Source organism: Haemaphysalis longicornis, unplaced genomic scaffold, assembly GCF_048455015.1.
Source record: "Haemaphysalis longicornis isolate Haplotype H1 unplaced genomic scaffold, Haemaphysalis longicornis Haplotype H1 scaffold_6, whole genome shotgun sequence".
Lineage (NCBI taxonomy): Eukaryota > Metazoa > Arthropoda > Arachnida > Ixodida > Ixodidae > Haemaphysalis > Haemaphysalis longicornis.
Window position 1 is genome coordinate 106,382,612 of NW_027526407.1, and position 12,674 is coordinate 106,395,285.

At 43.8% G+C, this 12,674-nt stretch overlaps 1 long non-coding RNA gene across 1 annotated transcript in view; it reads right to left on the reverse strand.

Moving 5' to 3' along the window:
* The window catches only part of LOC144141858 (uncharacterized), a 33,344-nt gene extending 21,868 nt beyond the window's left edge, over positions 1–11,476 (reverse strand). Inside the window, exons 1-3 of the long non-coding RNA XR_013316719.1 lie at positions 11,263–11,476; positions 2,388–2,527; positions 2,236–2,324 (exon numbers count right to left, since the gene is read on the reverse strand). This is a non-coding gene — a long non-coding RNA (uncharacterized LOC144141858). The remainder of the gene's footprint in view (positions 1–2,235; positions 2,325–2,387; positions 2,528–11,262) is intronic.
* Between the last annotated feature and the right edge of the window lie 1,198 nt (positions 11,477–12,674).

Below are 12,674 nucleotides of genomic sequence, written 5' to 3' on the forward strand. Positions count from 1 at the left end.
GGCGAGCTGCGTCGTTGTACTTCAGCACTGGGAAAAAGGCGAACCTATTTCGCGCCCCTGGGACGGAGATATTCTCAGTTCCCTCGACGTTTATTGTATTTTTCTCTAGTTGAAATGTTTCACACTTCCGGGAATTAGCGCATGCGCCCCCGCCTCCCCCCCCCCCCAGTTCACACAAGAGAAGCTGCCGGATGGGCACTTGTCCTTCGGATGATCGTGTGCCGCGCAATTTGCACAGGTCATTTGGCAACGGCAAGAATTTGTACCGTGCCCGAACCGCTGGCACAAAAAACACAGCGCCTTGGGTTCGGGATGTAGGGACGAATGGAGCAGCGGATAAAGCCTGCTCTCTTATGTTGTGGAACTTGTGCGCGGTCAAAAGTCAAGATGATGTGTTTGGTGGGTATTTCCTTGTCGTCTCTGCAGATGGTGATGCGTCTCACGGCAGTAACGCCTGATCTTCAAGCCCGCAAAGATATTCGCATCCGTTGAGTTCAGAAGATCTGTCTCGGATATAACACCCTGGAGCTGTTGAGGCTGCGATGCGGTGTTACCCTGATGTCTAGATCAGCCAGTTTAGTCTGAGCTGCAAGCTTTGTCGACTGCTGCTTGTCATTTACCTCGATGAGGAGTTCACCAGTCGTTCGTTTTTTTGCGGTAAACGGTTTTCCTAGTACGGCTTCAAGATATTTTGCGATCAAGAAGACTGACTGCGATGCAAGAGGGTGGGCTGGATTGAGGGATTCCATCGCAAGAAATTGAGGGTAATGATTCGGTTCAGGAAAGGTTAACGATGGGAATGGGGGAAAGGATAATTGAGTGCGGTTCCTTTTCAGGGACCGATCACGTTTGGGGTGGGAAGGGCTTAGACAATACCATATAGCATAGTATAAATGCAGGGAGACGGGGGTACTTTCTTTGTCAGCATTACCCTGACAGCTGAAGAGGTCCCGGAGCTCCCGGCCTATAAACAGACAGGAAGCCCATCTGCCGGAGCTTGACCTAGGCTCCGACAGCCACCGTTTGAGGCTTCTACCCTTCACCTCTAAACACATCGCCACGGTTGACTACAGCTTATGTTTGGAAGCTCGCGGTCCCCGGTGTCGCAAATACCGTCACCAATATTACTCAAGGTGCCCCGTGCGGGGGCGTTATTCCGAGAGTGCTCCTTTCCCCTACAGTATAAAAAAACCGATCACACGAATTCATGAATTTAAGCTGTCACTGTTATGTACCGTATTTTTTTATCATTTCAAATTAGTTTTCGGATGCTTCCGACATCACTATTACCTCAATAAGTCGCAAAATTTGCAGTATTTTTGACATAATAAAAAGTGAATAGCTCTACTTTATAATGAATCCAGGCGTAAATGATTCAAAATTCAACACGAGTCTTTTACAAAACGAACTGTCTATATACACACAATTTTGTATATAACAGAGCACAGACAAATTCTGTTACAGAACTGTGTTCTGTTTTTGTAGTGCCTATAGACCATGACATTACAGTAAATTGTTGTAGATTAGGAGAACAAATGCCATGTCATTTTTGTAGCTTCAGGAACTACGGCATACAATAATTTCTGATTTGTTTTCTCTATGTTTTGTTCAGGCGCGGAAGGTACGGAAGATCGAACTACATACGACCCAGCACCTTGCCTGTTCTCACTGCTGAGGTGACAAGAAACACTAAGATCCGCGTTAATACCTTAGGGTAGGCCATTTAGTTTTCTGAGGCAACGAAAAGTTGCCTCACAAAGGGAAACTAAAAATTTCAGGGAATATTCTGTCGTTAGTTTACCTATAATATTGCAAGATTGGTTATTTGACTTGCTGCCTCACTGAGTTTTTAAGGTTAAATACTTCGGCGGAATAACTAAAAGTGATTTTAATGCTTCTTCAGGCTCTCTAAACTTTTAGGCCGTAATACCTGTTGGTCTTACAAAAACAAAAATGACTGAAGGAGAAAGGTTTGAAGCGTGAAAGGTGAAAATGCGGGTTGTTTAAATCAAAATCTTGCAAAAATGTCTGAACTGCATTCCCGTTGTCCATTTGGATAGATGACTTTTAAACTAGTGCACGTTCCAAACAAATTGGAAAATTCTCAGTCGTCCTAAAACAAGCTCTTTACACTACTATTTTGTTACTTTCCACTACTATCTTTTTAAAGCAGAAACGCACAACTGACAATAGATATTGCACCTTTTAATGCTCGGAAATATTTCGAAAACGTACCTCGTAATGTAGTTACCACAATTTGAAATGGAGGATTGGTTTTATTACCTTTCTTTGATATAAATTTTCCATAAAGCAATTTCGAGATACTGAAAAACAAATACGAAATTATTGAGGCTTTTAAAATAACCCACGAAAAACATCTAGCTTACTTGATTTCATCTCTGTTGTAGTCCCTGGTGAAGTAAACGTCTTTCATGGATATGTTGATCACTTTATCTCGCTTGCAATAAATGCATTCATCTGCAAGCGTCGCATTTACGGTCCAAATGTAGTTGAGCGTATGCATGAACTGAAAAAATAGTTTCTTCATCTTCGTTTTTTTGCACTAGTGTTGTAAATAGGCATATAAAAAGCTGATATCTTCAAAGGCGAAAGTAAACAGGGAATAGATAACCGCTCATTCTACGAAAGAGAAAACCTGCGAGACGGCTTTAATAGCCTAAAAATACCACGAAGGACACTATGTTTTGCGTTTTGTGTACTTTCAGTATCAGTGTTAAAGAGTTCTCATCTTGACCCATACTTGCGATGACCACCACTGGGTCATTGTGAAGACACCGGGCACGTATGATGAATGCAATATTGCAGGCAATATTTTTGCTGTAAGTGGAGGTCGTACCTCAATTGCTTAATCAATATACTTTCGCGTACACAATGTTAAACGTAGAAAAATTACATGTGAAAACTCATTTTACACTAGTTTTTACACAATCTTAAGGTTTGTTTTTGGTCGTTTCTTTGACAGGTGTAGATAAAATGCCCAGAGAAAATTGCCGTTGCTCTGTGTCATCACATTATCAGATAGTTTCGAACGAGACTTTCCCTGAAGATGTCAGGAGAAGGAGGAATTACCGCAAGTTCCAAAAAAGGCAATATGAAATAAAACGCCTGGTAAAAAAAACCAAATAAACAAAAATAATTTAAACAACATAACTGAAAATTGACAGGAAAGCTATACCAAAGATAGAGACAGTACAGATGGCTGTCGTGATTACTTACTCTCGACGGGAAAGCCCGTCGTGCTGAGAAGGGAACATGTGAAAGATGCTTGGAATGTTGCGAATGTGAGTAGGGACATGAGGACGACAAGTATTTCTGTCGAGGGAGTCGACATTCATTCCCAGGATAGCTTCGCCTTATGCTAATCAGGAACCTTTTTCCTTCAACGCCTCCATGACAGTGCTCCTGAAAACTCATTTTTATGTTGGTAAAAAGAAAGATTGTGGACAGGAAAGTTAAACATTGAGCGAGGCGGTAGCTTGCAGACTTGGATTCCGTTTAAATATGAATCGTGCAGACAATGGACGGTTTGTCAGAAGATGTCACAGCGGCGGGGTGTAGTGTGGCTTATTTTAGGAGGTGAACGTCTTCTGATGGAGTAGTGAGTATTTCCTGAAATGGTGAAGGCGAGTGCGCGGAGGTTATCTTGAAATATAACAGCTGTGAATACACGGCGGCTGTAGATATCGCGCTACATGTTTTGGTAATACGCCGCAGAACGACAGTAGCCGACCGATTTTTTCCGCCTGGAGGGGTACTAAAAATATTCCCAATAAAGGGCAGTCCGAAAAACTCGTGAGTCATTACTTCTGTGGGAAAAGTGACCGTTCCTCAGGAATGACCGAAATGGCCTGTAAGTCCGAATTTTAAGTAGCCGAAAGCTCGGCTACTGTATTACGTTGAGTGGTATAACGCCTTTTGTCTATGTCTCAGGAACGTGGGCTAGGTAACGTCGTGGGGTATGTACCTGTCTAACTCTTCGTTTGAGTTATGGGGTACGGTGCGGTTTTCTAATGTCTGCGATGCACAGCGACCTGTAGGAGTTACCGAGCAGCATTGACATTGGTGGCTTCGATGGATGTCAATGATATCGAAAAACATAAGACGACCCAAAGGAAAAACATAAGACGACACAAAGGCACATCATTTCAAGGGTGGTTTAAAACTTGCGGAAAATTTGAGTAGTATGATATTGCGCCTACGTTTGCTTGCCGGAGTCGAAGCCGGTCGAAGGAAGCACTATTTATGTGTTCATTGAGAGAAGCAGGAAGATACTCTTTTGAGTGTGGAGCATATGTGGCATCTACCTTGCTTAGAGGAGGGGTATGAGGTTCGGTTACTTGTTGAGCAGGCGGTTGTTTGGGAAAAATAAATCAACAGATCAGTGTCGATGATACATCAGCGTGTTCCGTTACGTGGTCTCCAATGCACCTTGATTCACCTGGTTGGCTTACGTGGGCATATTCAGTACAGGTTTTGTGCCGCTGGGGCTTTCGCATGAAGGTTTGCGGAAAGACGTGTAGATGACCCAGCGCAACGACTAAAGAAAATGGTGAACTGGTTGCGAATGCGGCTGTGAGACTTGCGCGGTTTCATAATCGTAGTGGCTGCTGTATCAGCTGTAATATAAGGTGCACGTTCAGCACTGTGCTTGTTGTACGATTACTGTGCAATGGCTGCCTGGGCGATTTTTTTACGTGTGGTGTCATCAGCGCAACGGGGACTACCCCAACAGACGCAGATTAAATCATCTGAGCAGGTGATTTATTCATCTGGCAGTACCTGCGCACAGCATAGAGAGCGGTGTTTGTAGGTGCACATGTGAGTTCGACGGTAGATTTGCTTGCAGAGATGAAACCACTGAGCGTTGGGACGATGAGGGCGAGAGCGAAAGATGCCACTTCGATAACACATTTAATGGCGACTGTGTGTAATTTTGAAGGGGATGATGGCTATGGCGAGGCCCCCCATCATGAGAGCAGCTGTGATCTGGGCTACTTGAGAACACGTCGACATTTGGCGCATGAGCTTTCGCAGCTCGCACCAGCTGAAAGGTTGTTGTGCAATGCCTCAGAGTTGTTTCATTGAGTTGTAGGCAGATGCTGACATTTACGACGGCGATCTTCAAACTCACTGGTGGATGTTGTTTGGATTTGTGTGGTGATGGTATAGTGTATCCGCAGGATCAATGCAGAGTTTTCCACATTGTCATTACGAGTAAGGCATTTGGCAGTTCAGCGGGAGCATGCATGGGTCGTACTTGGAGAGATTGACATAGTCGCCGAGATTGAAGCCAAGAGTGACTTTGAAACTGAAAGGAAAGGATGGCAGAGTGTCGAAGGACGTGGTGATCGGAGCCGTTCTTGTTATGAACGCAAGTGGGAACCATATTTCATCTGGAAAGGCGCGCCGGTGGAGGCGAGGTGTAAGTAGGCGCATTGTGCGCGCCTCGGTTGGGTACGGTCAAAAGATGGGCGAATACACAGTAAATTGCTTAGTGCGTCCAGGGGAAGTACGTGGATCATGACACAACCAGGGGCTGGTGTATGAAATTATTACTGTATATTCCTTAATATAACTGCGCGGTAACACGAGGACACAGAAGGAGGCACATATATTACAGGACGCGGGGCAGATTAACAACGGATTTTTTATTCAGGAAACGTGCAATTTATAGGAACAGCCAAACATTCACGCCTGCGTAGACTACCGCGTCGAACACTCAAATCACAAATAAAGTTCAAAACGTCGCGCTTAGCACAGCGGCCGTGTTCGTCACGTGAGCAACCCCTTCTTTAATCTCAATCCCTCTAGTCACCGGTTCAACGAAAATCAAGAAGTGAGATCTCGTTCTCGTGAAGGGCATGGACGGATGGCTTACACAGTAGTGGTTTTTGCAAATGTAACATGCCTCCACGATTTTTCTTGACAAGGGGTATGTTTCTAAACAGCACGGTTGTTGAGTAGACTACAGATCTACATGCGCAGTCCCGGCAGTTATTGCAGTGTGCGGCTCAGTGCGAGTTCATGACTACTCATCCCAGATTGTACTTGTGATCGCTCCAGCCTTGTGTTCAAACACCTACCGGTCTGTCCGATATACATCCGTCCGCATGAGAGACGAATCATGTACACGACACCGCATACGCAATTGACGAACATCTTCACGTGTTTCACCGTGCAATCTGACCGCAGGTTATCGTTTCCTGCTTGCAACCGACTTCGAACAGCTGGACACATTCAGCTGAGCCTATTCTTTGCCGGGAAAACAACATTGGTTCTGTACTGGGTTCGACCTCTCGAAAAGTAACGCATAGGTAACAATTGAAAGCATGCTTCTGGAGGTTCTAATGTACAATTATCTGTCTGGTTTAGCCATTTGTTGTGTTGACATGTCGTACAAAAAATTTGATGATCGTATTTATGCTCAGAAAATACTCTTTATGGAATTTAATGATGATTTCTCACGTGCTGATGGCCACTCTATTATCAATGGTACTGCTTTATTGTTTCGTCTTTCAACGAAACTGTTCAAAATTGTAATTGGCTTAATCGGGTTCCCTGGCGAAACCACTACCGACACTACAAACGCTATATCTCAATAGCAAACAGTACACAACACCAATCCTTCAATACGTAGTTGTTGCTGGATGGAGTTACGCTGAATTTTTTTGATCGTAACGCCGGTGAGCATGGTTGGAATTGCTTGGCTTTTTCGCACACAAGATGCTTTATGCTTGACGTCATCGGGGTTTTACTGTCGAAGGAAGATAGCTCCAACATTGCAGAAGGGCGTCCACCCACCGCATCCGGCAAGGATTTGTAACAATCTAACGCGTGGTAAGTTTCCCACCAGGAGACCATACAGGGGATCAGCCGTCCCTCGGGCCAGAAGTTGTAGGGTGAAATACAGCGTGTGCACGCGAAATAACTCTGGTTACTGTGTTTTTTGGTGTCGGCAAAGAAACCGAGCTCATTTGTTTTAAAGTTAGACACCTACATGAATTGATATACTTGTTTCCCAGTGACCGTACTGCGTCCCGTTCCCGGCCGAGACTTCAGAGATCCAGCGTACAACTCACTTGTTTTTTGAGGTCTAGTTTCTCTGGTCGTCTTACTTGGACATAGGGATGTTTATAACCTCTGACTTTCTATGCGCTGCTATAATTTTCTACTAGCCCCGGAATAGTTGTCTTTGATCAGAGTGGTCCTCTCGACGCATACCACAACCTGCTCGTATCCCAAAGTTTGTACAAAGAGGTTTGTAATAGCTTCCGGGTTACGTAAATGTTTCGCAGTAAGAGGTTTCTTCGAACCGTCCACCCAAAGAACAATTATAATTTCATAGTCAATAAGGCGGGTGTACATATCTAGGCAAGTCGATATACTTGGAGTTCTCATATTAAATTGTTCCCACCCTCGTCAGTGCCAGGTGTGTTACGAATCGTCCAGCACCGCCGTACTTTCCCGCATCACTCCTCGGCTGTGCGGCGAAGCAACTGCGTGCGCCTTTGGAACCAGGCGCCACCATGCCGGTGACAAGTTTCGACGAGCCGAGTGAGACACGTCGCTTTCGGCGCATTTCGAAAGTTCGGCGGCTGCCGGCGAGGCTCGTCTCAACGCTCTTCAAGGACACAGAGGCCCCGTCGATCGCAACGGAGTCCTTCTCTCTCCCCTCTCACGGACTCAACGTGCGCCGAGGCTACCGACGACTTACGAACTCTGGAAAGAGCATTGTGTGTGTCTGTGGCGTTCGTGGCGTGTTGCCGCTTGTTGACGTTTTGACCATTACTGCTTTTGGGGTATAAATAGAAGCAGCCCAAGCGCTGTAATTCATTCCTGTTTGAGCAGCGAACCCATGCTGTCGCTCTCCTCGAGTCATGTATTGTAACCTCGCCCGTCAGGGCACTGTTTTTTGGCTTTGGCTCACCTCTCGCTATGAAGTAAACAGTTACGTTAGCCTACGGCTTTTCGACTTCTTCACGGCTGCAACAGCGGCTGGCCGCTCGCATCGTACACGTAACCACTCGTATGTCGGAGGCCACGGAGCTCGGATCGGCTGCCCCCGCCCGTTCGCAACACCGGCCTGAAACAGGTGCTTGCAGGTTTCTGGCATTTCTTTGGTTTACTTAAAATTTTGATAGCTCCTAAAAAACCAACTTCGAGAGTAGGCAGAATAAATGGCTATGCCGAGGTTTTTGTTAAGCTCCTCACGTACTAAGCACATAACCCAGCTCCTGCTATGTGCTAACCCGCTACCCGCCGCTGTTCACGAGCGACATAACCACAGGTGCACTCTGTTTGCTTGATTAAATCTCAACAGCAAGCTTGTTTTTACATATTCTTATCGTGTTGTAAAGGTGGAGTTGCCTGCGCACACAGGACTACTTTCGCCCCCACAAATAGCTTTGATTTATAATATACATTTCATATTGCACTACATAAACTTGTTTGCAAACAAAGTTGCTTTCTACAACGCTTCACGAAACGTATTTCTGAGACATGTACACTTACTGACATTGTTAGGCATAATGAAGCAACGGTGTGTTTATGTTTAACACGTGGACAGTTTTTTTAATCTTTATCGACAGGGTGAATGTCGCAAGGCTCTCGCGTAAAAGCGACCAGTAACTATTTCAGTTTGGAGAGACGGCTTTCGGCCTGTGGCCATCTTCGATGGGCATTTACAGTTATTATTGTCCAGATAATCAACGTACTAGTGGCTTCATAAAGCTTCTTGTGCTGACATTGCCCTGCGGAGGTATTTGGAAGCGATATAATGCCGTAAAAGATTCGCGTGTTTTTAAATATCAAAGTTTTTGTTTACTTGCGGGAATGATTTTCCGTTTTTTTCACGCCTCTAAGAAGTAGAGTTGAAAACATCTTAATAAAAGCAATCGGGTATTTATCAGTTCCATAGAATTCTGCGTATCCACAATAAAAAAATACCAATATTACCGGTCGACATTTTCAACACAACCTTGGATCTTTGCTCAGTTAATTTCAATAATTGTTTCCAACTACCCTTCAATATTGGTTTTTGTACTTTGAATGGAGCGAGCGGCTACATGCCAGTGCTGTTTAATTGTAATGGTCCTGTATTGGCGTATTTATTATGGGGCGATTGTGATATGTCTGACATGAGGGTTCTCGTCAAATTACTCAGTCATCGACGCGAATGAGTGAATAACCGAATAGTACGAAGGAAAAAAAGCGAGCCAAGAAGTGAAAGCGGTTTCTTCCATATGATTTATAATTAACAGATAATTATAATAAAGAATTGCAATTAGGCATGTCTTGTGCTCAGATACATAATGACACACTTGCGCGGTCACTGATCAATTGACCCAGAATATGGTGAAGTGAGGCAACCTAAGGATAGCGTAATAATTAATTTTGTGTTCACAGTGAGGAATAACAAAATAATATTATGGTGGAATACAAACGGCGAGTTAAAATAGAGTAAGTAAAGTATTTTTGGGAACATGAAAGACTAAAAGGGAGCGGAAACATTTGGGTATTATACGGTATATAAAACCGGATGGTGCAGATTAAGGTAGGATAAGGAAGGAGAACGCTCTAAAAATGGTTAATATGACGTATTATGGTGAACAGGGAGAGGTTATATGAAATTAAATAAACTAACATACTTTTTAGGGAAATAAAGTTAAATGTTTGGAATATATACAATTTCGACGTTAGGACGTATTTAATGCAGAAACTTTCAGAGGAGCGCACTAGCCTCCAGCCAATTTTACCCGTCCCGAAGATCATTGTGTATATTATAGGTGCCTTTAAAATATGAAAGGAATACATGTCCTGGTAAGAACATCGGAGTACTTTACAAGCGTTATTATATTTTTAGCAACAAAGAAAGGCAAACCACATGAAATGGGTATGCCTTTATAGGAATAATATATACTATAATCACTTACATGAAATATCTTATAAAATGGCGGCATTGAGGTTTATTTTTGGAACACGCAATTTATATCGTACAGTAAATTACGGGTGCTCTGATGCTTGTGTACTTGAGCAATTTTTACCAGCTTAGTGTTCTTTTAGTAAGAAATGCGTGTTTTGTTTGCTTAGAATTAGGAGGGTTCTATGGCAGATAAACGTATGAAATTGATGAAATAAAACGTTACGCTCATACTAAGGTGTATTCACAAAAAACATATTTGTTTACCACCTCGCCATACCCAAATAAAAGTGTTCAGGCTGCATTGCTAACGACACGCTTTCGTTAGTAGATATACCATAGAAAACTAGCTTGTCAAACGGAGTTCTTTGTGCATCTCAAGTCATTTGAACTGTTTGTTGTTTCAGGAGCAGGAAAAGCAGTTCATACCGTAACAGAATCACGACGAGTCAGGGTGCGGCGTGCTTGCTTTTTCCCGGTTCTGTGATAGCCGAAACCATAAATCTATGCCGCTTTGCTTTCAACCCCTGTTCCCAACGTTCCTCCTGCCGCAAGTTAACTTCAGTGGTACCTGTCCCCAATTCTACACCGCTTTATTTTCTTGAAAGTGTTCGTGAGGATGCTTGGATCAATTCGTCTGGCCTCTGTACTTCGCTCTAAAGACACGCTCATATACACAGCCGTCTTTCCGCAGCCTGGGCCTCCCTTTAACCCGCTAAGAAATGTCCGCTATGATTTGAACACACGACGACGCGGCTTCTTCATCCTAATACAGTAGCGCCTCACCCAGAGACTTCAGGTTTTCTGAGATGCATGAGTGGGTATCGCTGTTTATAGGTCATGATACATCAAGGATTTCACCTTCATCCTGGGTGCAAAAGATTGTTAACGGTTTACAATTGTCCGACTTTTTTTTATTCTCTTCGATAGACTGTCCACTGCTGCCTCAAATGGAACGCTCGGGCTTTACGGGGCCATGCTATATTATTATGATACTAAGCTATGTGCGTCTTCCTAAGTTTTGCTGAGTGCTGTTTTGAAAGACACTATTTAAATACATATCTTCGCATTGAAACACTGCTTCGTGTACTTGTTTCGCAGCAACAAGATGATGTTGTTCAGGTTGCCGACGTGGCTCCAAGCCATTTCAATAAGCGGCTGATATTTTCCCCTAGATACGTGCTCATTAGGGAGTAAATTCAAAATTCTCTGGGAAGAAAAAATATTAAAAACATGTGCGAAAAGCTGTTTCGTGTAATGGTTGCAAAGAGAGAAATGCTTGGCTTGTTAACAGTGCTTGTAGGAAATAAAATGCTACTTACCGATCGTATATCCACGGGAATAGCGTTGAAAAGATGCCAGTTCTGGCAATGTAAAGAGTTGGCAAAAAATAACCATAGCAAAACAATCCTTCCTATAACTATACGAAGAAGCATGCCACTGCCCAAAAAGTAATCTAAAGTTCCAACCACACACCATAGCTAAAATAAAGATTGGAAACGACATGGAAACATTTCCGCAAAAAGTCGCCGCCCCTAGTGCCGAGTCATAAAATGAATCATCTCCAGCAGCCTCTTGAGACACAAAGAATCAGAAATAGCTCTTCTGGTGAACGCTATTTTAGGTTTTAATAGGCTCGGCTTTTTGCGCTACGTATCAAGTGACCTTTATCTTGTAGGCGCTGATGTTGTCGTGCAGCGCGGTCTTCATTTATTTACGGGGGAGATTCGGTGACATCAGGAGTCCGGAGAACGAAGGATAGCCCTTAAGTAGCGGGCAGGTAGCGCAGAAGGCTGCTGTCTCCGAATCTCATCCGTAAATAAACTTAGCCCCTGCCGCACAACCACACCAGCATTTGCATTAATCGGTCACTCGTGTGTGATTGTGAAGGACGCAGTGTTTAGGTGAAAGAACGGAGCCTTTGACAGGACGACCATTCATCCGCAAGGCAAAACAGACTCCATTTTGTCGGAACTGATAGAACCCGTGTTCTCGTGCACTCGTTCGGCCGCACACCCTGCCTAAACATCTGACTCGGGCGCCCGAATGAGGGCAGGCACTCGATGAAGGATTGCCGCTGGAGCTGCTACAAGTATAAAACACCAACCAGAAATAAAGAAGCTGTTGCATACCCTACGTTTACATAGTGCAGTTCTCCACATATGATTCCCAATGAATTTGTTAGGTAGGTAAATTGCGGACGTTTGACAAGGTGAACGTCGCTTTTATTTTTGGTCAGAAATTGAAACGATTTAGTTTACACAGCGCTAGATTTCTTTCGTGATGCAAAAATTTTGGAGCTGATAACGAATAATGTGCTCTTTCCGGGTAGGTCGAACTCGGTCGAACTCGAACTCTAATCTCCTCTCTGGATAATTTTGTAAGAAATAAACATTCGACTTTATGTGCCCGTTTTCATTTATGTTCTGTTTTATTTTTTTTTCTCTCTCTTTTCTATTGCTCTTTTTTATCTCTCTTTCTATCTTCCTACATGATGCAGCAATGTGTTAGCATTAAGGGGGCGCAGACCTTCGTCAAGCCCCGTATCGCAGGCTTTTTGTCTGCCCTCTGGCACCTGTATAAAATCGAAAAACTTCAAAGCCCACAAAAAACGGGGCCAAAGATGAGGGACACACACACGCGCTTACTCGCAAATACCGGTTTTATTAAAAAAACACAAATTTATACATGAACACAAAACGGATTAAACAAACATTCCGCGGATTACAGCGTG